The following is a 24,313-nucleotide window of genomic DNA, read 5'->3' as shown; positions in this document are numbered from 1 at the left end:
ACAGGTGGAGCTGCATGGAGAGGCTCAAATGGGATTCAGCACCCAATCTGGTTTTGCCCTGTTAATTAGGGCGTGGCTACACAGGTGTTCAGGTAGTCATGCTATCACAGCCATTTACAACTTGCCCTGAACCAACTGGTTGCAAGTCAGGCCTGACTGTGCCAGAGCAAAGAGCTAACAAGAACAGGTCCCAAATCATGGCAAACATCGTACAAGTTAGAGCAGGGGTGTCCAAACGTTTTGGCAGGAGGGCTACATCATCTCTCTGACACTGTGTCGGGGGATGGGGAAAAAAAGAATTAATTTACATTTCAACTTTGAATAAATTTACATAAATGAATATATTAGAGATGGAATATGAATGAATGAAGGTGTTGCAATAGCTCAAGGTCTATAAAAGGCCTTGCACAAAGCAAGGTCAACCTTTCCTTTGCTACGCTGCTGCATCACAGGTATGAAACAGCAAGCAGTATGAAATGAGGGAGCCCTCGTCCCACAGCTCACGCGAGAGGTCGAACAGTTGGCTGAGAGCAGTTGCATCAGGCCAGCATGGACTCTAGCAAGTCTCCGGAGGGCCAGAGGCTCATTGGAGACTGGGGACTCCCTGAGAGCCGGACTGAGAGTCCTCCAGGGCTGCAAGTGGCTCCAGGGCTAGGGTTTGGGCACCCCTAAGTTAGAACATGGGTTCACTGCCACCCCCAAGCAATCTCAATGGCCTTAATTACACTCTTTGGACTTCCTTCAAAATCCTCAGGTGTTTTGCTAGAAAGGTCTGTTTCACATTTTACTTAGGTGAAGTTTGGGTGGCATCTCTACCAGAAGAAATACCCCTGCCATGTTTTAAACAAGACTCGTCTCTCCAAATACAGTCATTAAACCAAACCAGTGGTGACTTGGCAGCATCTTCACAGCAAGATGGCAAGAAAAGGGAATAAGCAGGACCACGTCAGCACTGTATCTACCTTGAGGTAGTTTATGACACGTGCACAGACAGAGAGAAAAGTAAACACAGTTTGCATTCTGCACATTCAGCTATGTTCCTTGCTGCCACTGGAAACCCATCCTCCTGACATCTGAATCTGGATCAAATGAGCAATGGCGACGGGGGAGGGGTTTTTGGAAAACACCTACATACCTATTTTTTTTTCAGTATATGGCATATGTCACACAGTTTGCTGTGATCGTCTTCATCTTCTTCTGAAGTACTAATTTTTTAAAAGAAGATTTAACATAAAAATAAACTGATTCACATTTCTTTGTTAATCGGGTTATACACCAAATTTTACAGATGACTGTTTTGGAAAGTCTCTCAACTGTTTTGAAACTCCTCAAAACATTTTTCATATTATAACTAAGGATACAAAAATCCAGCATTCTGTGACCACTGGCGCTTAAAAAAATTAGGGTTGGTACTGACACCTTAGTTGCTGTGCCAATCAGGAAGCAGATTTTTCCTCCTCTATGCTCTCAGCCCTATCCCATCCCCTCTCATTCTATAGAATGCAACTGCACCAATGGAGTCCATAGTGCATTATTTTTATTTTATTATTATTTATTTTTCACATTTTTATACAGCCCTTCCTCCAAAGAGCTCAGGGCGGTTTACACAGCTGCTCCTCCCCTCCTTCTTGTCCTCACAACAACCCTGTAAGGTAGGTGAGGCTGAGAGAAAGTGACTGGCCCAAGGTCACCCAGGAAGCTTTGTGGCTGAGGGGGGATTTGAACCTGGATCATCCAGGTCTAAGTCCACCTCCCAAACCACTACACCACCCTGGCTCTCCATTCTTAACATGGGGTGGGGGGATCAGAAGGCCAACCAGAGATAAGGGCCACTCCTATCCAATTTTCCAGCACTGATGCAGCTGCAATGCAGCAAGGTAGTGAAAAGACATTCCCTTACCTTGAGGAGGCCTCGGTAATTGCCTACCACCACTACAGGATGCAGTGCATGCCTCATTGGCACAGCTGCATCAGAGATGGAAAGCTGGATAGAACTGGGCCATAAAACATTTTTTTTTTACTTACCTCTAGGTAGACCTTCTGGTCACTTATGGATCTCCTCAGACACATGCTAGCTATGAAGCTGGCATATGGCCAAAGAGAGAAAGGGGGTGGAAAATGGAGGACAGGATCTGTGCCTTTGCCACGGAGATCTACTCCCTCCAGCGCATTACCTGCCCCCTGCCCTTCTTCCTCCCCATCCTCACTACCAACTTACCAACACCAACATTGCCTCTGAGAACTGCTGGTTCATGCATTGCATCTTTAACCATTTGCATCTGCAGCCTGGAAGCAAACAATGGCATCTCAGCTTTTGTGCTGCCACAAAGGGGCTTGCACTACTGGAGGGCAAGTTCCAGCAGCACAAGGCCCAAATAGGATTCAGTCATCAGTTTTGCAAAATGCCTTGTATTCCTCAAACTGTCTCTCTTTCTCTCTTATGCATGCACACATACACACAGAGGAGAGGAAGGAGGTGCCAGTCATATTTCTCAAGAGAAAGTTTAAACTGCCAACTAAGTATAAAGAAACATCTTAATAGTTAATTATTTTTTAAATCAATAAAAATTACGCCACAGAAAACAACATGTGTTTGGGGCATTTGGGATGCAGCAACAATTGCAGCACTGACTAAGAAACATCGAGACAACAAATGTAGCTCTGGAGGATAACATCACTCCTCAGATACAGATAAAATATTCTTTAATCTGTGAGTGGTGAGTAATCTCATCCTGCAGGTTCAAAATGAATACTTTTATTTATTTTGAAGTTAGAAATTTATGAAGTACAATCATCTAAATAAAATTTAAAAAGCTAATCCTCCCAGACACACACACACACACACACAGAGAGAGAGAGAGAGAGAGAGAGAGAGAGAGAGAGCTGTTGAGGTGACAAATGCACGATATATAAACAATGGTCCATAGATGCATATCAATATAATCAGGTCAACTTTGACAACTTCCTCACAATTCTAGACTTCATCAGCATTTAGTGTTAGAAAGCATTTAAAGTATACTAGCCTCCATAAGTATCCTTCGGAATAACATGTACTCCACATCTTCCTTACGTAGAAGAGTGATACAAAGGCATCCCATTACTCTTCTCACACCAAGATGCTTCTTTCAAGAAGTCACTTGGCTTGCTTTCCACTCTTCAGTGAGATGTCACATGAATTAATGGATTTGCCATATTGAAAAGGATAACCTCAAATTACAACTGCAGCTGGAAAGCTTGCGAGGATATTCTATCTCATGCTATTATATTCTGTATTTCCTAGAAATGCCTCTAAAATCAGGGTTTGAAAAATAGGAGTATCCCACTGGGGCTAATTGCTTGGTGTTACATTCTGCCTTTATCATCTACAATGATACATTAATCACTGAGTAAAACATTTCTACAGCATGTTCACTTTGGTTCAGCCATAACTATAGGCAACTATTCGTCACACATAACAGTGGCTCCAAATGTGGATATTCGGGGTTCACTATCATTTCATCACAACAAATTCATTTGTGTCACAGACAGACACTGTGATACAAATGAGGATATGTATCTAGTTATGTATCCAGACGGGCTACGTGCAGAGAAGGTGCCTCACATTCGCCTGCTGAATTAGGACTGTACAGTGAGCTGCTTACATACAATCAAAGAACAATCCCTCTTGCACATTCAGCTTGTATTCTATGAATGAAGCCATTCCACAGGTTGCAGCAGTTAGTGTGAGCAAAACGAGGAAGAGGTAGTTAAACCCTCAGTGCTGACTAGCCACACAAGCAAGTTATAGTCTTTGATTAAATGCCTGATTTACACACACACACACGCGCATTTTGATTGTTACAGCATTAAAAAGGACTCTATTACCTTGATAAAGCACCATATCAGACATGGTGGAGTTCTAAGAAAACCCACTGCTAATGGACAGGTTCTAGTGTAGGCACTGGAGGACCAAAAGAACTGGAATCAGAGGATAAGATTGAAGATGGGCTGGTTATCAGGTAGGAATGCACAGTGGGGTGAAGTAAGACATGGGAACTTGCGAGGCTACCCTGCACAAAAAGTTGCTCAGACTGGGAAGCCAAGACTGGAAGCATTCTTATATTTGGCCAGCAGGTGAATCCACCTGGTTCATTGGTTGCTGTTTCCCTTCGCACGATTTTGGGACTGTGGAGCAGAAAAGCCCAGGCTATCCAGTCCATTTTCCAGTAAACTGTTACAGTGGTACAGGAGGTAAGGCTCCCAAGACTGGTTTACAGCACACACAAAATACCTTCTTAGGCACTCACATGTATGAATAAAGCAAACACTCCCGTAAACCATTTTTAATGGCAAACAAGAGAGTAAGCTTGAGTTTCTGATGAGCAAGTTGAAGGATCTCACAGTTCTGCTTGATGACAAGATTTATTAAAATGCTTTGAATGATTAAACTGTGTGAAAGACATGAAAGTGACTGAACAGGAAAAAAGGGGAAATAATGACGCTTGGCAGACGAGTCTATGGGATGCCTGAATGACAAATTAATGTGACACTATTTAATAGAATCTGTAATTCTGTAAGTTCAACACAGCTAGTTCCAAGTATCATGATCCATAAGCGCAACCCCAGAAGAGGATCTACTAGTTCACGTGCTGGGGGCATTTATTCAGATAACACTTCACTGAACCTTTATAATTGCAAATCCAAACATAAACCTCTGACCTCAAGCACTTATGTGCAGTTGTCCACCAGGCTGGATAACCAGTCAGTCTTACAACCTCAGTTAGCTATCTCCAATACATTCAGTACAGACGCAGAAGAGGAAATACAACTGAAACTCTCTGAGGCATTATGCAATTTCTGACCATAAGGTCAACATACTGAAGTAAAAGCTCTTTAGAGGTCAGAGGGAGCATGAGGTTGGCAAAGTGGAGTTTGTTTGTGAAAATGACACTTTTTTCTCCTGGCTTTGAATAAAGGTTCCTACTCACTAGAATTCCAAATAGCTGGAAGGGCATGTGAAGCTTCCTATTGCCATATTCGGATTACTATTTCTGAATATGGCAATTGCCCTTGTTTTTTTGGGGGGTGGGTGGGAAGGAAGAGGAGCAACTGCCACACACAACCTCTCCCTATCCTGACATACCAATCTATCTTCAGCAGTTAGGACTAACTTGATAAAGAAGCCATTTGTTATTTAGCATGGTTGATGCTGCATGGAGACAAAAATGTTGGTAAACTAGAGCCACCAGAATTCCAAATATCAATACAATACAATACAATAATACCTTTATTGGCATATAAAATTACAACAATCACTAAAGAATAATCGACCACTGAAGGGATATACATGATGGAGAGGGGAAATAGAAATTGATTTAGGAAATGGAAGATATTTTAATAATTTGGGATAAAAAACTGGCAACAGCTAAGGTAATATCTGCCTGGTTATCGCTTAGCAAAGCGAAACAGGGATCGACAAATGGAACAGTAGGATGTCGTAAAAAGGGATCCAAAAACAACTTTCGAAGTGGACAATGCACTGGGCAATGAATCAGGATATGCTCCAATGTTTCCGGCTTGAGGTGACAGAAGGAGCACAATCTGCTGTACCGAGGAGTGTGAAAAAATCTGCCAAGATGGTACGAGGAAGGAAAAATGTTAAAACGCGCAAGCATAAAAGCCCTTCTAAGGGAAGGATTTATTAGGGTATCAAAATATTTTGAAAGCTGACCTGATAAAGGACAGAGATAAAAAAAAAAGAGGGGAACAAACTAGGTTAAGATCCGCGGAAAGAGAAGTAAATTCAGCTTCCCAAAGCCTAGATTGGATTAGCTTATAGGCCCTGTTAACATTCCAAATATCCAGAAAAGGGCTGGGTGATGGATGGAATGAATTTCTGAACCAGCCCTAACCAGTCACTATGAAGAGTAAATGTCTCACATGAGGTGTTATGGAAACTGAACAGCCTTGCAAAAGTGCCAGAGCCTATCCATGTCAAAGAGCATGTTCATGTCTAGCAATGGATGCTTACTGATTTCAATGGACTGAGTGATTCTATATGGTATCTAGTTCTCTCAAATAACAGCAATTTTGAAACCATAACGTAAAATATTCCTTCACAGTTTAATCTCATCTTGTGGTTCCTCCCCATCCCACATCCATGGGAATATAACATCCAACACCATCACCATCCACTTCCTGCATTAGGTGCACTATTGTCTATAAAAAGCTCAGGCCAAAATCAATTTCTAACAGCACATGCCTATTCAACTTTACTTAGAAGAAAGTCACTTTATTCAATGGTCTTACTTCCAGGTTCATGTGCATAGATGACACCACTTGATTATGCTATTATTGCTACCACTAAACATGAGATGGCTACCTCACCAAGCTTACACTACAGTATTTATTACATGATATATTGTATTGCTTTAATCATATCCTTCTTGTTGGCCTACATGTGGAGTATTGTACAGGCAGGTGAAACGCAAAGTTCTCCTGCCAATCTGAGTTACTTGCTAATATCCCAGCAACAATGGGATGTGATGGGAAAAATCTGAAATTCCTCACTGCAGATTCAAGATAACAATATTTAGTCAACAACCACAAGTATGACTTACTATGTAAACAAGACTTAAACTGCAAGCTTACAGTTCATTCTTATATATTTATAAGTCTGTTCTTCCTCCCAAGAGCTCAGAGTGGCTTATGTATAATTCCCAGACAGATTGCCACCCAGGCAGTTCACAGGGTCAGACCTGTTCCACTTTAGATCTGCATCATGTACCATTCTCTGGGCATACTAGCACTGTCTAAATTCTTCTGGCACTACAGCCTTGCCACTCCACTGACATACAACAGTGCACCCTGGTGTACATGACAAATAGTTTGGCTACAGGCATCTCAAATTATTCATTAGCCTGATGCATTGCAAATGCAGTTGTCTTTCAGTGTAATGCAAACAAAGCTTGCCATCTTGCTCCAAAAATGAAGAGAGACAACTTAGAAGAAATGTTGTAAAGTGCAACAACACCTGTAAAGTAAGGAAGAAAATTACACTGATGTTGTGCAAGGTTAAGTCAAGTGCAGTTCAGCTCATCAAATAAGGGGCAGGGGATGAGAAGCTCTCACTTCCAAAGCAGCAAGCAGTGGAAGCACAGCAAGGATATCCCCCATCTTCGGAAAGTTGACTTAAATGTTCGCAATCTGTATTGTGTACACACCATTTCTCACAAAAAAGAATTGTGGATGTTCAAACGGTTCCACTGCCCCTCCCCAGCCTCTGATCTCATCTTTGTCACAAGGATTAAATGTTTATTGCAAAGGAAGATATAAACCGCCTGCCCTTCCTGACATTTATTGAACCAATACACAGCATTAAGTTTCCTCTCTGGCATCCTAGAGTGAGATAAATAGGGATTGAAATGGCAGAGAGCAGCAGAGGCTCTGTAGATTTTTATTTATGCATTCATTCTCCCCGAGTTGGGAATAAAGATGTTCCAGAAAACAACACGTGCAATAAAAGTTAACACCAAACTATTGGAGATCTGAAATAAATTGCAAGTAATCATTCTCTCTCCTCACACACATGCACACTCAACTCCCTGCCTCTCACAATCTATGCAAAAATCAGTTCCCAGAATTTTATCACATTTTAGTGCCACACCAAAAATTGGATAAATGAAAGCAGTATTCAGAAAAAGTAATGTAATGATGAACAAATGGGACAATCCTGTTCTTCATATATGCTAGCATAGCGACTCCTGCGCTGGCTTAGGGTGACACATACCTGCTGCAAAGGAATTTGCAACACCCAGAGAGTAAGTAGTGCTGGCACTGGATCTCAAAGAAGCACCTGACTGAGAAAGTAAGCTCCTGCCAGCTGGCATAGGGCGGAGGAAGGGCAGCCAGGGGGTGATGTGATGGACTGGGCCAAGATTAGCGGTGCTGCTGCAAGCCAAATCCTATTCTCCCTTCTGGGCCTGAAAACCTGACACAAGGCGACTTGGACTTGCAGCAGCAATTTTGCTGGGGCATATCTGTGTAGCCCCATTGTGCAGGCAGGGGCTTTATGTGGGGTACAGGGATGAACGTTCCCTTACATTGAGGAGACCTCCAGCCTGCTCCTTCCCTGAGCTGGATACAGCGTGGGCTAAGTGACCCCACTCCACCAGCACTTGGTTAGAACTGGGCTGCAAGTTCAAATGGAAACAGTGGAACTTAAGTTAGCACTAAGTTTTAGTGGAATTTAATCATCACTAACTTTAGCCAAGTCCAAGACAATATTTCATTAAGCAGAAAGTCCATACTTGCTATTAAAGAGATGCAAATAGTAGGCCAGATTTACACACACACACATACACACCCTCAAAGCGTTATTATATAACATATATTATATACGCTTATATATTATATACGCAGGTGTGCTGTTTATTCAAATATGAAGTTACTTTTAGCCAGTGTCACTAAAAAAGAGTGTTCTCATTTCTAATTCTCGAATGTCAAAAAAATAGAGTTGCACAATGCTTTGTTCTCCAATGCTACCAATTTAATCTTCCAAACAAGATCTCTTGGCTGCCTTCAGTCAGGGTTGGTTAAATTTATGGAAGTTTTTTTTTTTACTTGTTGTCATAAATTATATTTATAGAGTCTCTTGATTACAATAGCTGTGCAGAAATGTACTACAAGCAACAGGAATATATTAAGTTAATATATGAGCAACTGTTTGTTTAGAAGCAAGATCATTGTCAGGGGAGGGGAGTGTGCATCTCAAGAAACATATTTAAAGAATCACCCTTCCATATGCTGCCTCATGCAATAATAGTAAAAACAAAGATGGTGCAAGTCCAGGATGTATAAACATTTCCTGCAAAGTTTAGCCAATTGGGTTCTTTTTGTTTTAAAAGCCTTGCCTGAGATCCTCACCTAAGGCTATTTTTTCACCCGAGCAGACTCCTCTAAATGTGCCTATGCTTTGGACAGAATTTGTTAAAACCTTGCTCAAAACTTTCACAGATTAGAAATATCACAGATGACATCCCTGAACAGGACCTTTCCCAATTTTCTTCTAGGCAAAATTCAGTAGCACCTCTGAATCTTTGGAGTTAAGAGAGGGTCTATTGCCATAGCCTGGGATCTTGAGTAGAAAAAACTGAAGGTTGAAATATATCAGGTGGAAGGTCCTGCTGGGATGAACTTGGAATGGCTTTGGAGGGTGTTAGAATATTTCCCATTGAAATTAAAGTAATAATTGTACTTACTATCCAGATTTTCACTGTAAGAGCAGCGTACAGGAATGAATTAGGTATGTATAAAGAGGGAAAGGTGTATTTCAAAGAGGGCTCATCAATCCAGAGGCTTCATACTGCTTGTCAATCTCCCAATCTTATCCTTTCCGCCCCTGCCTCCCCCCAATGCACCACATAGATGACTGCTGTATCCTGTGGTGGTGGTGGGCAGTCGCAGAAGTCTTATCTAGGTAAAGGAGCAATTATTTCCTTACCCAGGGTAAGCCTCTGCAGAGCAGACAGATCTACTCAGACCTGTGTAGCTATTTTGCTATCGCAAATCCACACTGACCTGCACCACAGGATCAGGTCGGGGTTTAGAATATCAGCAGCACCACTGCTGCCATTGCCACCTCCTTCTTGGATCCAATCTGCCCATCCCACCCCCTGCCCATTCTCCCCCCATTTCACCCCTCCCCCTTCTCCTACTGACTTAACTCCTGTGACAAGTGGCAGGAGGCATGACAATATGGGCAGGAAGATGCAGGCCTTCCTGCCAGCATCAAGATTACTGTGCTGACAGAGCACCTTTTGTCACTGGTACTGACTGCTTTACAGTGGTTAGTGCCAGCAGAGGACCAGTCGCAACAAAGTCTTGTCCATCTTGCAGTGCTGCAGACCCCTATTGGTTGACACTAAAAATAATGTTCTCATATCTAAAAGATCTTTTGAATGTCAAGGAAATAAAAGGAATAAAAGCCTTCTGAATCTGAAAAGGGCTCTGCAGCCTGAGCACACACGGTCCAAAGAACCCTCAGGTAAATAGGTCACAAGCTGAGACTATGAGGTTCCTGATGCAAAACCCAGACATCAACTCCGAACTCTGCATGTGAAGCAGCTGTTTTCTTCCATACAGGAACTGTGTGGAAGAAAAGTCAGGCTATATGCTGCAGATTGATTCTGCACAGCAATGTGAGCAAAGCTAGAAAATAAAACAGGAGATTTAGGGCCAGATCCTATCCAGGTTTCCAGTGCTGGTGCACCTGTGCCCATGGGGCATATGCCATATCCAGTGGTAGGGGGGCAGTCATGGAGGCCTCCTCCAGGTAAGGGAAGATTTGTTCCCTTTTTTCAGAGCTACATTGTGGTTGCACTGACACTGGAAAGTTGGATAGGATTGGGCCCTTGGATATTAGGCTGGGGAAGACAGCTTGAGCCAGGTTCTATGGAAAAAACCTTACCCCTTCCTTCTGGCTCCTGGTTTTTAAATGTAACCTTCTGAAGATCCTGAGAACAAGGCTAAAATTCCTGAAACTTTAGGTCAATCTATGACAGGGGTGTCCAAACTTTTTGACAGGAGGGCCACATTATCTCTCTGACACTGTGTAGAGGGCCAGAAAAGAAGAATTTACATTTAAAGTTGAATAAATTTACATAAGTTTACATAAATGAATATATTAGAGATAGAACTTATATGAATGAATGACGGTGTTGTGATAGCTTAAGGTGTTGCGCAAAGCAAGGCCGGCCTTTCCTTTGCTGCCGCTGCTGCTTGACAGATGTAAAACAGCAAGCAGTGGAGGAAGCAGTTCGTGCGAGAGGTCAAACAGGTGGCCCTTGCGCTGACAGCAGGCATGTTGGGCTAGCATGGGCTCCAGCAAGTGTTCAGTGGGCCAGAGGCTCATTGGAGACTGGGAGCTCCTTGTAGGTTGGATTGAGAGTCTGTAAAGGCCACAAAAGGCCCCCAGGCCAGGGTTAGGGCACCCCTGATCTGTGAGACCTTGCTTTTAACAGCAACACAAGCAGTAAGTTCCCTAACACTTCCTCTCCATGCTGGGAACAGTTAAACCTGCAGAATTTCTGTTGTCATGCCACTGTGAAAGTTTCTGCCAGGGAAAAGAGGTGGGAATGCTACTGACAGGATTCATCGCCAGTTACATTCAGATACATGTCACAGTTGATGAGAGCTATATTGATTATCTGAGTAGCCTTATTTAAAAAAAAAACACACACACACACAACAGCAACCACCACCTCTTCAAGTAGCATCTGTTCAAGAAATGCAAGAATAAACTCTTTCTCCCATCTTGCTACATGATAGCTGTAGTTTGGCCTCTGGCTCAAATTACAATAACTCTTCCAGGGGCCTCTATCGCTAAAACATCCCCTGCATACACAATTATATTTTTTTTTTTCTGCGCCAAGAGGCTCCTACGTTAGTTTAGCCCCAGGCCTCTCAAAACTTCTGTGTGGCCCAGCTTCTAGGGCAGCTTTTCTGACAACTGCGATTCCCCAAGATGTCTCCAAATGTCACCAGCTTATCATCCGTTTTAAAATAGCATCCATCCTCACGGCAAAGAGTTATTTGTATATGAAATTACAGAAAATAGGACAAACTGAACAGCGGAAAAAATAATCCGACAAGTAGAACACTATGTTCACTGTATGAAAGCTTTGCTATATGATCTCATCAGAACTTTGTAACGCATACATTTTTTCTCCCTCACAAACAACACTAAACGGCAGAAAATTTAGGATGGACAACAGGAAGTACTTTGTTATACAGCAGAATGTATTGTTACAAGGCCTGGACGACTTTAAAAGGGGATTGGACAAAATCTTGGCAGACAGGCCTGTCAATGACTACTAGTCACGATGGCTATGCACAACCTCCAGGCTCAGTGGCAGTCTGCCTCTGAATATCAGTTGCAGGTAGAGAAGTATATTTTATTCTCCTGCTTGTGGGATTTCTAGCGGTAGCTGCTGGAGCAGTGTAGGAAACTGAATGCGAGGCTAGCTGGGTCTTTGGTCTGATCCAGCAGGGCTTTTCTTCTTATCTTATTTAAAGTGATTTCTAATAGCAAGGTTCCTATCTGATAATAATTCTTTTGATTTTTACCACTGAGCTGGAGTTGGTGGATGTGTTTTTATATTTGTGTCCACACAACATTACATAGCAGATTTATGAATGCAGCATCTCCATGTGTGCTTGGAGCTCTATGTTGACAGGCGCTGATCCATTTAATCTCACTAAAGGTCTACAGTTGTGACTCGGTATCCAATGGAGTTTCATTCTAAGACACCCAGCAGAAACCAAACACTGTGTTAAATAAAAGTACCGTAGATACTCAGGTATAGTACGTGAAATTTTTGCCAAGTAATCCAGCTCCAATTCTCACTTCGCCTGATCTCCGGGTCAATCAGAGGGCAGTGCCTTTCCACTCTGAACAGTTTCCTTTCTCAAGCGGCAGACAGGTAGGCGCCAGGTTTCTCAAGCAGCAGGCAGGCAGGGCAGAGATCCTTTCTACTGCAATGGGGAAATTCCAGCCAAAGTTCACCTTTTAATCTCCTTCCTTCTGCTGCAGCCTGGTTCTGGTTCTGCTTGGCAAATGCTTGCAAAGCAGGTCTGTTTCTGGAAACACCAGGATGGGACCCTCCTTCCCAGGCTACAATTCAGTGCACCATTACTTCAGAACACCACCCATGGAAAGCAGTGTGCCTACTTCTGAGTAAAAAGGACTGCAAATATATGCAGCTGTATCTCTCTGCTGTGAACTGAATTGCACACTCCCAGTTATGTGTTATGGGTTCTATGTTGTACATAGAGCTTCTGGCTTAACACACCAGACACCTTAAAGGTGGATTTGATTCATGGTCCAACCTTTTTTGCTTGCATATCCCTTGGCAGCCCATTTCCATAAATTGTACCCTTCCAATTAGCAAAATGTTTGTAATTAGTAAGACAAGCCCTCATCTCCTCCATATGAAAACCCAGACTTCATGTATTTACTACAGTGTTTTCTCTTTTCATCTGTTTGAAGAACAGAAGACTCTGCCTTTGCACTGTTTTGCACCAGAAGTGTGCTGAGAAATTCTGGCTGATTGATCACTTTCCATATTATGTTTCAGCTTGTTTACTGAGTTGGTTTTCAGTCACTGGTTCATACATGAATTGATGACCAAAAACTAGCTATTGGTGGGGCTTTCACAGTCAACTAGCTACCTTCCTTCCTGCCTTGCTGGCCCTGCAAAGCATTGTGGAGCACGACCTGTCTTTTCTGCCATTATTCCATTCTTTTTCAAGTACCCCTACAGGTCCTGTTGAGTGTCCCTGGGAGTACATGAATACCAGGTTGGGAACCACTGTTTTACTGGTATGTTGTTTACAGTGCACTTACTCTGATAGTGTTTACAAAAAGGTGGTGAAGAAGAGAATTTAAAAAAGGATAAAAATGTATCTTATGATCTTTTATTATGTTTTTAATAAATTAGAGACTACAGTTCTTAGGTAACAATTAGTGGTAGGTTATTTTTCAGGATCTGGCCTCAGGTAAAATCAGACAAAACTATAGTAAGACAACCCCCTAAGTTTAACCCCTATATTATCCAAGGGTCATAGAAAATTCCATGATTGTTGGCTCAAAACTTGCCCTCGACTTATCTGTGGGGTCGACTTATGTGCGAGTATCTACAGTAGTTAAAACGGGGCAAAACATGGGTCAATCAGGCAGTCAGTTGAGACTACTGTTTTCAGCTCCCCCCTCCTTTCACCTTGGCACGATGGGGAGAGGAATGCAAATGTGATTAATCACTTCTGCATTCCATTCTTTGGTGGGCAGGAGCAAAGGGAAGGTGTGGTTTTTCTCAGAGTGAGCTGAAAATAGCAGTTCTAATAGTCTGACTCACTGACTGATTCCCCAGAAAAGCAGGACATGTTTTTTTCCCCTTCCCCAGGGATTGGCAGGGTTCTTCTTATCTGCAGTGGTCATCAGTGTTAAGTCTAATGCATGGATAAAAAAATCAGTGTGTAAGAAGGTTGAACCTGTATAGTCAAATGTTTGGTTGGTTGTTAAACCAATGTGAACAGCCTCCTTCTGCAGCTCCTGTTTATGTGAACATCTCCTCTTTGTCCATTATCTCCCCCCTTTTGTCTTCCCTTCTCTGTCTTCCTCTGGTCTTCTCCCTGGATTGTTCCCTGGATTAGCTAGAGAAGTGAGCATTTCCAAGGCCCTGGGTGGCATGTTTTTCCTGATGGAATTGGGACCCAAACCCTTGGAAATCCTTCTCCTAGGGCTGGGGTCGGCAACCTGTGTTTTCAGAGCCACATGCGGCTCTTTCACCAGTCTGATGCGGCTCTCAAGTGGGGGCTGGAAGCGGGGCGAAGGAAGGAAGGGCGCAGGGAAGAGGTGCCTGGCTGCCCTGTGCAGGAGGGTCCCCGCCCCCTTTCCCAGCAGGGTGCTTGCTCACAGTGGGGGGCGGCGAGTAGGTCCGGGAGAGCACCGCCGCCCCTGCCTGCCAAGGAAGGAGCTGCTGTGGGCGAAGGTGGCGCCCCGGCCCCGTACTCACCAGCAGACAGCACCCGCAGCACATCGCTGCAAGGCGCCCCCCGCGCCTGCCACCAGTGGCTCTCCCGGACCTGCTCTCTGTCCCCCACTGTGAGCAAGAAACCTGCTGGGCAAGGGGGCGGGGACCCTTCCACACAGGGCAGTCGGGCACCTCTTCCCTGCGCCCTTCCTTCCTTCGCCCTGCAGTGGGCTGAACCTCGGGACAGAGCCGCTGGTGGCAAGCGCGGGGGGCTCCTTACAGGGACCCCCGTGGCCGGGCAGGGAGAGCTGGCAGCACTGGCACGGCTGCGCATGGGCTCAGTGGGGAAGGGCATCAAAGGAAGGGCTTCAGTAGGCGGTCGTCTCCCGGGCCGCTGAGGGAGGGCGCTGCGAATCGCAGCCCAGGTTTGAGGGGCAGGTGGGAGCCCCTCCCCACAGGTGAAGCACGAGGGACGGTCCCCGGTGGCTGCCTGGTGTCTTGGGCCTCCCTGGGTGTGAGGGGAGCCCTGTCCTTTTCAGTGGGGCTCACTACTCAGTGCCCACAAAGCCCCTTTTCTCCCCTTCCTCCTCCCCCCTTGGGACCTTAGGATCACACCTGTTGGAGTTTGGTGCAACTCCATCTGCTGTCCAGAGGTGGCAGGATACTGTCCTGAAAGGGTTAAGTAAGCCATAGCCCAGTGACCCTGGCCTACACTTTACCTGTCCCCTTTGGATGACCTATGTGGGGGTGTGGCCCAGACCCTGGCCTATAACCTTCCCTTCACTCCGAGCACGCCCTCTCTTCCTCACTGAACCTGACAAGGTGGCACTCAGCAGGGCTTTGCTGGTGATGCCATCTTGACGACCTGGCACACACCAGCGTCATTCAGTTGACAGAGTGCACCAAGAAGGAGCAGAGAAGAGAAGATTCAGGGACCGGGACAACAACAGAGCAAAGGTAAGTAAATAGTAAATAAAAAAAATATTTTCTTGGTGCTGCATAATAAAAGGACATAAGAACATAAGAACAGCCACACTGGTTCAGGCCATAGGCCCATCTAGTCCAGCTTCCTGTATCCCACAGCGGCCCACCAAATGCCCCAGGGAGCACACCAGATAACAAGAGACCTCATTCTGGTGCCCTCCCTTGCATTGGCATTCTGACATAGCCTATTTCTAAAATCAGGAGGTTGCACATACACATCATGGCTTGTACCCCGTAATGGATTTTTCCTCCAGAAACTTGTCCAATCCCTTTTTAAAGGTGTCCAGGCCAGATGCCATCACCACATCCTGTGGCAAGGAGTTCCACAGACCAACCACAGGTTGAGTACAGAAATATTTTCTTTTGTCTGTCCTAACTCTCCCAACACTCAACTTCAGTGTATGTCCCCTGGTTCTGGTGTTATATGAGAGTGTAAAGAGCATTTCTAGTCTATCTACTCTGTCCATCCCATGCATAATTTTGTATGTCTCAACCATGTCCCCCCTCAGGCGCCTCTTTTCTAGGCTGAAGAGGCCCAAACGCCATAGCCTTTCCTCATAAGGAAGGTGCCCCAGCACTTACAAGGGACCTACAAGAGGGGGCTACATTATAAAAATGGTACCTATAAGAGCACAAAGGTAAAAAAAAAAACAAAAAAAAAACCCCACTATATATGCAGTGTTATCTTCATTTTAGATGTCAAAAGGATTTTGTGGCTCCCGAGGTTTTCTTTTCTCCGGAAAACGGGTCCAAATGGCTCTTTGAATGTTTAAGGTTGCCGATACCTGTCCTGGGGGAAATGACAAAAACAGTATTTGTTTCCCACCAGACATTCTTGAACTGGAATTACCAGTCCCCAACCAGGAATGGAAGCTGTTGTAACCATAGAAGTGCCCTTGGCCACCTTCCGTGCCCCCAAAGGTTTAACACTTTGCTTTGGGGGAAGGGGAAGCAGTGGCCATGGCAGTGGGAGACTTATATATGAGTCTTGGTGAGCTATTTGTGGACACTTTTGAGCCTTTGAGATCATTTGAATCCACTGTTCACAAAGCTTTGAGTTTTTGCAAGTGTTTTCTTGGAACATGTACAAAAGTACACGTCCATTTCAAGGCAAGCACTGAGTGTTTCTGCACTGTGTAAGCCAAACTTGGGGTAAAGAAGCAAGGTGATTCATGTGCTGGACCCTTTGTATTGATGGGCCGGCTTGGCAGGACAATCCAAAGGACACTCACAAGCAATGGTTCTTTCAGAGTTGAACAAAGATTTTCTTATGAGGTACCAGAGAAAGGGAACAAGAACCAAAAGAAAATACCAAGGAAAGGGGGCTAAAAGCCTGGTGACTTCCAGGCAGGGCATATCAGAGGAATTTTATCAGGAGGCACAAAGTTTCTTCTGGGTCCCTTCCCAAAGGGGGGGGCAATGGGAGCAGGCAGACCAGGGGGGACAAAATGGAGCAGGGGGAGGGTGCTGACAGCCACAATAGTCTTTGGAGCCCAGGTCTACTAGGCTTCTTGATGCACAGCCCAGGTCTACCTGACCATGTGGCATTGGCAGCTATATAAAGTAATATTGAAAACCAAACACACTTCTAAGTCTCTCTAAAATCTTTGAAATATAGAAAATCAGTTGCAGAAAATTACCATCATTGTATTTAGGCTCACATTAGAATGGACCAAAATGAACTTCTGCAGCAGCTGTAGCCCCACAGCTGGGTCCCTGAGCTTCTATACACTCCTTCATGGTAATGGGATCCACAAGCTAGAGCAGGGGTGTCAAACATAAGGCCCGGGGGCCGGATGCGGCCCATGGAAGCTTTTTATCAGGCGCTCAGGCTCTCAGCTGCTGAGCAGTGCTGAAGAGTTACTGCTATAAGGACGGCCCACATGAAAATTGGGCTCTCTCATAACTTGAAATATGATCAAGATTTGTGTATTTTCTCTTCTGTCATTTGTAGCTAATGAGTTCCTAAGTGAAAAAAGTGCTATTTTTGGTTATGACCTGATTAATGACATCATTTCCTGCCTAATGACTTCACTTCTGACTCTCAGCAGGCACCATGAATGCTGTTTGGCCCTTGGTATGAAACGGGTTTGACACCCCTGAGTTGGAGCATTCCTGAACCTGGTGTGCATGGCTTGCAGCAGCAATTAATACTGCATGCACGTGGTTGTGCCCTGGCATCATGCACAGGCAGCGAGTTTGGGTGAGAGAAGAAAATGTCAGATTCCAGGAACCTTCTGGGACCCCTCCTTTGGCTCCTGGGCCCCCTTTCTGATCCTGGGCCCGGGTACAAATTACCCCTTTTACCCCCCTCTCCTAGGCCCTGCTTCCAGGGCTGACAGCCAGAGACCTCTGGGGTCTGGGTGCCTCTTCTAAGGAAGGAAGGAAGGGGAGTGGGTCTGGTGGAACTGACTCAAGAAGGCTAGCACCCTGGTTGGCCTTGCAGAGTAAAAGCCTGGTGGCAAACACCTCCTTTTGGCCTGCAGAAAGTGAGAGCCCTGATCACTGTTTGCTCAGCCTTTTATATACTGGCAATGTGTATATGTGTGCCCATATATGGTTGGTTGGTTGGCAACCTTCAGTCTCGAAAGACTATGGTATAAGCCTACAGCACCTGGTATTCCCAGGCGGTCTCCCATCCAAGTACTAACCAGGCCTGACCCTGCTTAGCTTCTGAGATCAGACAAGATCAGGCATGTGCAGGGTAACAGTTGCTGCATATATGATGATGCAGGGTAACAGCTGCCCATATATGTTGAGTGAAAAATGGGCTAGGTGTTCTACCTGCCACTATCTGCCATTTGGGAGGGGCTGACATTTTTCCCTCAGGTTTAACCCATTTGCCACCCCCTTACACAGGTTCACCACTCCCTTACGTAGGTTCTCTGACTTATACAGTTGCCTTTTCATTACATATACACTGTTCCAATCCCACTCTTGGAGATACCCTCAGATCCTTGAGGGTGCTGTCCACACTTAACTAAACAGATACTTTGGTGCCCAGAGTTTACAAATCATTGGAAGATATTGACACATGCAAGAATGCAACATATGGCAACAAGTACGATCACTATTAAAACTTCCAACAGATTTTATCCAACTCCATATTCCCTGAAACAATTCAGTGAAAATCCATTCCCATCATGGTTGCTCTTTGGGAACTCTGGCAACCTGAGCTGCTTCTCGGGCACATGCCACGGCCTTAATCACATGATGGTCCAGCACACGAACCATCTTGCTTGGGCTTTGTTATGAGTGACCTTTCTATACAGCTTGTTCTAAGCAACTGTTCTACCCTGTAACTCTTCTAGCTAAGCTGAAATTAACTGAGTAAGCTGGTGAACTTTGTATGATCCCTAAGGGCCCCAGGATTGGGTGAGGCTTGAGTGAAGTGCTTGAGTGCCGAGTGCAGAAGGGAGAGTGTCGGGTGCAAAAATGTAGTGCCATGTGCAAAAATACTGAAGGGCTGTGTGAAACGATAGAGGGTTGCCTGCAAGACTGGTGATGTATTCTGAGCCCACCAGCCTTTAAAAGGAGGCTGCCTCAGTGGAGAGACAGACCACCAAGGGAAGCAGTTACAAAACACCTGCTACCTGCTGATGCCTCAAGCCTGCTCGTCTGCTTCAAGCTTACTCCAGGGAGGGGTTCATCTGAGCAGTTCTATTAGTGCCTAGGCACTCTGATACTGACCTGGGTAATTGGCAATCTAATATCTGGTTCTCAGAGTCTGGTTCCATTCCTTTGAAATGTCTGAACTTACCTCAGGTGGTCCATGGTTCTTTCCTCTGATCCGTGTCCAACTGTTTCTTGGCTCCAAAATCTGGCTTACATCTAATTGTGACCTTGTCTTGCTCTCTTTTTCTAGGTTCCCTGCTTTCCTCAATTAGCTATCTTCTCAGGCCTCTGCTTCCTCATTTCTTAGAGTCTACCCCCCATTTCCAAGGCCCTTTTGCATTCCCTGTCCCTCTCAAGCATCCCAAAACAGCAAATGGCATCCCAAAACCATTTGGATGAGAAAAGCTGAGACAACAGTGCAGTTTGCCAGTTGCCACCGTAAGGAAAAATAAACACAAGACACAAGCAGCTTGGAGCTAGCATGAGAAACAAGCAGTATGTAGCAAACGCAACTAGATAACTTGAAGCAAAAGTCAGTGGTTCGCACACCACCAATACGACAAGAAAGCCGGTTATGGCCAGAAAACCCAGCTAGAAGGGGTGTTACCATGTGATGAGCTCAGCCCCAAGGGGGCAGAGACTTGCCTGCTTGCTTGTCCTTTGTGCAGCTTTGTTTGTCTCTCTTCTGCCAAATAAACTTGGAAGCGTTCCAAACTTCAAACCTGTTGTGTTTTTTTTTACTTTGCTGCTCTTGGGACAAACCAAGCCCCTTAGGGTAGGGGTGTCAAACATAAGGCCCAGGGGCCAGATGCAGCCCATGGAAGTTTTTTACCCAGCTCTCAGGCTCTTAGCTGAACAGTGCTGAGGTGTTACTGCTAAAAAAGCAGCCCACATGAAAACTGGACTCTCCCATAACTTGAAATATTATCAAGATTTGCATTTTTTTTCCCGTCATCTGTAGCTAATGAGTTCCTAAGGGAGAAAAAGCACTTATTTTTGGTTATGACCTGTTTAATGACATCACTTCCTGCCTAATGACATCACTTCTGGCCCTCAGCAAGCATCATGAATGCTATTCAGCCCGATGTTTGACACCCCTGCCTTAGGGGCTCTGGCAATTTACCTAACACCATCTCTGCCATTGAGCCATCTTATATAATCACTAATATACATTTCATCATCACCACAATATTCCTTATTATATATATAAAACAATGGGATGTTTTCACAAGCTCACTGATATCCTGTGCAGGAAGTTTGCTTGTTGCATGCAGATCAAGTACTTTTGTCTCCCCTACTTGTACTAAGCCCTGAATAGTTATCACAGTCTGAACAAGGTTTGGAATGTATCCATACTGTAAATGCATCCATACGCATATTATTAGATAGCAAGACACATTTAAGTAGCACCCAGGTTGCTTTTATACAGACAAAAGCTTTTTTCATTCTGTTGCAATAAAATCCCATTGATTTTAATGGTTCCATATAAACAACAGGTATTACTTGATATAAATAAAAATAGGACAATCTGAATATACTTGGTTCTCTTTAAACACTGCACATCATTAGCTCCTGATACAATCAAATCTCTTCAAGTTTAATTGGATTTTTAAAAATCTCAATTCTCCCAGCTTTGTCTGGTCCATAAATTTTAACTGGTTCATCAATGTTTCTTCTATGGAGATAATTTATTTAGATTTACAAGTGCCAATGTGCAATAAATACTGAGTTCCTTGAGCGTTTTAGTAAATGTTTCGGTTCCAGTGCTATTAGTCACACATTTCTCCTGCCTTGTTTTTGAGATTACCAGCTAATCCCTGTGAATTCACTGCAGTAGCAAACCAATATTTAGGATGGGAGTACAAGAGCTGTTGTGCCAGTGCAATTTCACAGCCTACTGTGTTCTACCTATTCCAGCCAATCTGATATATTTTGTCTATGCAGCACAGGGACTTAGCACTAACACACCACAAACAAACACTAATCACTGGGCCTGTCTGAACAATATTTTCCCTGCCATGCCACCCCACCCATTTAAAGTGGTGCGCACTTACGGCATGCAGACGTCGTACCCCTCCCCCTTTGAACCCAAGCTAATTTCCTCAATCACATGGTGGACCATTCATCTGAACTGCCCTTATACAAGAGCTGGAATTACCAGGAATGGGCATTCATGACTCACAGACTCGACTCAGGTTTGATTCGTATGTTTGCATACTTGATTACTATTTTTTTTGCTATTTCTGCACCACCCTGAAAGACCTTGTCATTGGATCCAGAAGCCAGCATCCAAAACATCGCAAGCAGCAGACTTGGTGGGAGGAACGTAGGTTGGCTACAAGAGGCATGGCCTGAGGGATGGAGGGAAGAAGGGAGGCTGCACAAGGCTGGGAGAGGAACCAGAAGAAGGGGGCAGCCAGTATACGGGGTGGGGGGGGTGGGCTATCTTGTCCATCTCAGAAAGAACAGATGATCGCTTAGCCAAATGGATGGCCTGATTTTTTTCTCTGAACAAGGGAGTGAGAAGGAGGAGCCCAATGGATGGAAGAGGAAAATGCCTAGATAAAAAACTTTTTAAAAACTTAAAAAAAAAAAACTTTAATGGACAATTGGATACCATTCATGGACTTCCTGCGCATTGAAAGGAAAATGGGTCAAATTATCGATTTGATGAGTAGACAGGGGGCTTAACTTGTATGCTCATTTTTCTTTTGGTATTGAAAACATATTTTTTAATAAGTGTAGATTGTTTAAGATTTGATAACTAACTTTTTTGTATGATTTGCAGTAGTAGAACAAAGAAATGTAGTTTGAGAATTCCGCACTCGCCACACAACTTGTAACACTTTTTTTTTTTTGTTATTTGTATTTAATAAAACAAAAAAAGTGAAAAAAGGAAAATGCCTGGATAGCCCAGGGAGGGAGCTAAGGAGGCAGGAAAAGCAGGGGGAAGGCTTTTCCTTGCAATAGAACACCTTCCAAACTCATGGTTCTTTTGAAGTGAAGGAATTCAAAACATTGCTGATGGCAAATGGAATGGGAACACCAGGGCAGTGTTAAATGAAAACTCACACACACACACTCCAGCACCTCCATGCACCGAACTCACAGCTTGACTTATTTTTTGAAAAGACTCAGACTCGAGACAGAATGACTCTAAAAATGCCTCTGGACAAGTCACAATGGTCTCCTGTTATGACTCACAGGTGAGTCAAGTCGAGTTGAGTCAAGGGGGCAGAGACCCCCTTTATATATATATATATATATATATATAGCATTCACTATATATATATATATGCTATATATATATAGCATTCACAAGACAGAAATATTATTTCAGCAATGATCATTCGGCTGATCATTTTAGAGTTCATTAATTTTTAAAATTTTCCATCACAGACTGTCCTTTCATTACAACTGTGACTCTTAAAGCAACTTACTGGAGAAAGTTATGGTATCCCCAGTGAAATGGAAGCAAATTTTTGCACAGATTAAATACTGTAGTCAAAGTCATTAAATTAAATAAAATATTGTGAATAAATATAAATTATAGTTGGGAAACACGATTACCTAAAACTTCATAGGCTACATTGTTCCTCAAGCCTCTGGAGTAAGCAAAGGCGTAAAGGAAAATATATTTTTTGTTTTAATTAAAAACTACAGGTGGGATGTCGTGATGCAAACTGTGGCGAACCTGGGAGGAGCAAGGAACCTCTGCATGGAGGATCTTTCAAGCCTAAAAAGACGAGCTGTAGCTCGTAGCTGTAGAGGCTGTAGCTCGTAGCTGTAGCTCGTAGCTGTAGAGGCTAGAAAATGGTGGCCGCAGAAAGGTAGGTTATCCAATTTTGGCACTTTTTTAACACTTTAGATTTGGCCCCTGGTAGCCACTGGCACCTGTGGTGAGTTAAATCTGCAGATGCCAGACCATGGATATCGTGAGTCCACTTTGTATATTACAGGATGAATTTTGCCTCAACAGGTTGTTTAGTTCTCTGAAATTCAAGACAATACGGCCTTCCAGGTAAGAGGCTATCAAGAGTGTTTACCATAAAATATCAAAATAATGAGAGACAATTGAGGGCAGACAGCAAGTAGCTTCATTTCAAGTTCCTTCCTCTTCCCCTGAAATGTCTTGTTCATCACATCCACTGTGGCCTCAAACAATACAATGAATATAAATACTAAGACTTTCATGGCCAGTATTAGTAACCCTGAAATTAACAACGTTTGGGCTGATAGGCCACAGTTGAATAAAGCTGTTCACACCTAATGTTTCACCTACTACTTTGGTAGGCATTCTCAAAGGACGAAGCTACAGCAAGCAGCTCTTCAAACTATCCAGTACTGTATAACTGATATTCTAATCTACAAACAAGAGTGTGAAAAGTTAGAAAGCTTTCTGAAAGACATCACCCTTCTGAAAGGGTTTACTACTACATTGGACATTAAGGTAAAAATCTGAATAAGGGGTGGGGAAAAGTACTACTTTTATATCATCACTTTTGTAGAATGCTTTCTTTACATTATTCATCTATCAGGTGCCTAATGTTGTTATAGTTTCAGTTAGTAAAGGAAAATTGACAAGTCCCTTCCTCTGGCTTACAGCTGATCCCCTTTTAATCAAATATCTATTTTCTAAACAGACTTGGCCAGTACCATAGATAAGTATTACAATCAGTTAACCTCATGTGAACCTCAATTAATGTTAACTTTGTTAACAATTACGTAAACTAGATTCAGCGGGTACAAACTGCAAGAGAAGAGATTCCAACTGGACATCAGAAAAAAAAGTTCCTGACTGTAAGGGTGGTTCGGCAGTGGAACAGTTTGCCGAGGGAGGTGGTGGATTTTCCCTCACTAGAGATCTTCAAGCAGAGTCTCGACAAGCACATGCTGAAGATGCTCTAGGAGGATCTCCTGCTATAAGCAGGAGGTTGGACTAGATGACCTTTTAGTTTCCCTCCAACTCTATGATTCTATTATCTTAAAGTCCCAAGTTCCAATTTTTCTACCTCAGTTCTTAAAAGTCCCAGACACTTGTATTTTTGAGCATTGGTATCCAAAAGTAATTTCCACTCAATGTCTCCTCTCACTTGTTCATATTGTTCTGATGTGTATAAATCTCTGCACTTTCTATAAATCCAAGTGCAATACTGACTGGCAGTGGACAGTGCCTGTGTTTGCTTAAAATCCATTCTGTGCCC

At 43.8% G+C, this 24,313-nt stretch overlaps 1 protein-coding gene and 1 pseudogene across 1 annotated transcript in view; both read right to left on the bottom strand.

Moving 5' to 3' along the window:
* The window catches only part of GRID1 (glutamate ionotropic receptor delta type subunit 1), an 829,564-nt gene that overhangs the window by 228,659 nt on the left and 576,592 nt on the right, over positions 1-24,313 (bottom strand). The window lies entirely within an intron of this gene.
* Positions 18,097-18,216, bottom strand: LOC136646902 (5S ribosomal RNA; annotated as a pseudogene).

Source organism: Tiliqua scincoides, chromosome 3 (genome assembly GCF_035046505.1).
Source record: "Tiliqua scincoides isolate rTilSci1 chromosome 3, rTilSci1.hap2, whole genome shotgun sequence".
Lineage (NCBI taxonomy): Eukaryota > Metazoa > Chordata > Lepidosauria > Squamata > Scincidae > Tiliqua > Tiliqua scincoides.
Note: the sequence above shows the minus strand (reverse complement) of the source record. Positions and strands in the feature narration are given on the sequence as shown.